Source organism: Bos grunniens, chromosome 11 (genome assembly GCF_055505025.1).
Source record: "Bos grunniens cultivar Pamir isolate PY7600 chromosome 11, Bosgru_T2T1.0, whole genome shotgun sequence".
Taxonomy (NCBI): Eukaryota; Metazoa; Chordata; class Mammalia; order Artiodactyla; family Bovidae; genus Bos; species Bos grunniens.
In genome coordinates, this window is record NC_141175.1 from 71578617 (window position 1) to 71582180 (window position 3564).

Genomic DNA, 3564 nt, shown 5'->3' on the forward strand with positions numbered 1-3564 from the left:
TAAAAATAAATAAAAAAAAAAATAAAAGTTTGCTCAGTCACTTAAAAAAAAACAACAAAAGTTTTCAAGAGAGAGGCAAGGGTATGCATATATATATATATATATATATATGTATATATCCCCAGCTCCTGTTAAAATTACCTTGAATTTTGGAAGATTTTGTTCACGTTTCAGACCTCCTTTCCCTGAGGTGCTATTTTGGATGGTCAAGTGATGAGCAGGAGGTTTCAAAAGAAAGAATGGTATATTTCAGGTATGCTGCTTAATGATGTTCAAAAGAAGCTATTGTAAGTGATTGGAATGTGAAACCACGGGCAGGGTGCATTTTAATTTCCATTTAAAGTGGGGAGCAAGCCTGTGGGGAGCCAGCCTGACCTCATTTAGCTGGCAAAAGGTAGGTATGTGCATAGCTAATAATGAAAGTATCTTCCATCTGTAAAGGGTTTTATGCTTTGAAAATTTCTTTGACACACTTTATTATATTTTGATCCTTCCAATAGTTCCAAGGAGGCCAGAATTATTCTCTTTTTGGACACATGGAAAATGAGACTCAGAAAAATGCAGCAATGAGCCGTGTCACCAGGTTGTCCACGATCACATGGACACAACTGAAGCTCCAGAGGTCACGTCTGGTGCTGTTTCTCTTACAGTGAATCCACCCATGAGATAAGGTGGAATTCCCCCTTTTAAAGTCAAAATTAAATCATTATTATACCAGATATCACTTCTGACTGCACTGTGAATTCATGGCCCAGACAAGCAAAACACTTCATTTCTCTGGATCTTAAAATACTCTTTTGAAGGATCTCAGAGGAGCCTAAATCTCCCCCATATATTAAAATTGTGTGATTCGGGCTCTGCGTCAGTTAACCAGAGTCTGTGTTGGTTGGGATCCGAGGTTTGGCCAGACAGACTGATCCAGGATTTCTCTGGGGAGAAACTCCACTCCAAGCTTGCTGACAGCCAAGGATGTTGAGCAAGTGGTCCTTGGCCTATGCATCCCCTGAGAACTTGAGTGCTGGGGGCCCAGGGGCAGCAGCAATGGTGCTGGTGAGAGCGAAGGCCAAGACAGCATCTTGGAGTGCAGCATCTGCCTGGACACAGCCATGGAGGCCACCATCAGCCTGGGCGGCCTCCTCTTCTCTTGGCCATGTTTACATCAGTGGCTGGAGACAAAACCTAACAGACAGGTGTGTCCCGTTGGCAAAGCTGGCATCAGCAACAACAAAGTCATCCTGTTCCACAGCAGGGGCAGCCCTGGGCGGCAGGCCCCCAGAGAGCAGACCCCTCCTCGCCCTCAAGGCCAGAGGCCAGAGCCGGAGAACAGAGGGGGGTTCAAGGGTATAGATTTAGAGATGGTGGCTTCCAGATATATTTTGGAGTTGGGGTCTTTCCCTGTGGCATGTTTGCCACAGCATAGACCATGAACGATGGGTGGCCTTCTGCAGCTGTCCTGAGAATGCCCCAGTATGTGGACAAGCAGTTTCTTTTATGCCCCTTCCTCTTTGCGGCGCTGGTGATCATGTTCTGGTTATTGATCGCCTAATGCTGGGCTCCTGGCCCACATCCACAGCAGGGCCTTTGGATTGGTGATACTTCCTTGATGTTTTGCTTCCTGGCTAATCCTGACCTTTGGAAATAGTGGGGTCAGTGACATGTCAAGGAGTCTTGCTTCTCCATCAGAGTTTTGGGACTTAAGACCAATTGAGGACCCTGGAGTATGGCCACAGACCCTGCTGTAATCTCAGGCCTCAGCATTGAGTCGTCCCTTACCAGTTATCCCGTGAAATCCTATTCCAGTGGGCTCAGCAGGTCTTGACTCTGCACAGGGAAGAGGCAGGAGGAGAACTATCAGTACAATTTCACTTGAAGTTAATATTACATAAACAAAGGGATGAACAAAATATGGAAACTTCCTTCCATCTCTTTATCCCTTGGTGAGTGGCCTCTGAAGTCAATTGTTGTTGTTCAGTCACTAAGTCATGTCTGATTCTTTGCAACCCCATGGATTGTAGTACACCCGGCTCCTCTGTCCTTCACCATCTCCCGGAGTTTGCTCAAACTCACGTCTGTTGATTTAGTGATGCCATCCAACCATCTCATCCTCTGTCACCCACTTCTCCTTCTGCCCTCAATCTTTCTCAGCTTCAGTCTTCCAATGAGTTGGCTCTTCCCATCAGGTGCCCAAAGGATTGTGGCACTCCTCATACAGAGGTTCCCCTTCCCCCTCCAGAAACAGACAGTGCTGTTCTGTCTTATTTCCTCCTCCTTCTCCTCAGAAGAGATGCAAGAAATTGCTGTCCTGTTAAGATCATAATTACAGCAGCCAGAGCTGGAGTCGAGTCATGAACTCACCAGAGACCTAAAGATCTTTCATTGCTTCTGGGCCATGCTCAGTGTCTTTGGCTCCAGAATTGTTTGAATGACCTCCTGATTTCCTGGCATAGATTATCCCCAAAGACATGTGGTTGCCCATCAGCTTCCCCCCAAAACTATACACACCTGCTTCCTGCCTGAGGACACCAATGTAGGTGACTGCCCAGGTCAGAACTGACTGTTAGGAAAGACCTGCTGTATGGACTTAGGTGGGATTCTGAGCTTGGATGCAGGGACAACTGAGCAAGCAGCCCATCCCCAAGGCTGCAGAAGCTCCTGGTGTATTCCTTTTCCAAAGGAAACTGGGGCCCTTGTCAAATCATCCCAACAGCATATGGAAGACCACTCTCCTCAGAAGCCAAATTGTCCTTAATGAAGAGGGAGGGACAGGAGAGACCTGCACATAACTCTGATTTTTGTATGGCTCCAAGACCCCCCATATATGTGCTGAAACCAGAGAAACACACGACTCTAGAGCAGGCAGCCCCTGGTGGTTGGTAAAGCCAGAAACAGAGCCTAGGAGCCTTAGCACGAGGATAGAATGTATTCTTCCTGTGGAAGTTCTCCCTTGGAAACTTCCATAGAGTTTTTCTTGTCAAACCCTTGATTTGATTTTCAACTTCACAAGCTTGTGGCTTCCCTGGTGGCTCAGATGGTAAAGCATCTGCCTGCAGTGCAGGAGACCCAGGTTTGATTACTGCATTAGGAAGGTCCCCTGGAGAAGGGAATGGCAACCCACTCCAGTATTCTCATCTGGAGAATTCCATGGATAGAGGAGCCTGGCAGGCTACAGTCCATGGGGTCACAAAGAGTCAGACATGACTGAGTGACTAACACTTTCACTTTTCACAAGCTTACACAGTGAAGTGAGTTAAAAAGAGAAAAAACAAATATTGTGTATGAAAGTGTGACTTTCCAGGTGGCACAGCATGGTGGTGTAGTTAAAGACTCTACCTGCCAATGTGGGAGAAAGGAGACGTGGGTTTGATCCCTGGGTCAGGAAGATTCCCTGGAGAAGGAAATTGCAACCCACTCCAGTATTCTTGCCTGGGAAATCCCATGGACAGAGGAGCAGGGCAGGCTACAGGCCATGGTGTCCCAAAGAGCTGGACATGATGGAACGTAGACACATACACATTAATGCATATATATGAAGTCTAGAAAAATGGTATTGATGAATCTAACTGC

General features: G+C 46.7%; 1 pseudogene; it reads left to right on the forward strand.

The window, feature by feature from the left end:
• Positions 1 to 969: 969 nt before the first annotated feature.
• Positions 970 to 1546, forward strand: LOC147363322 (E3 ubiquitin-protein ligase RNF185 pseudogene; annotated as a pseudogene).
• The last annotated feature ends 2018 nt before the right edge of the window (positions 1547 to 3564 follow it).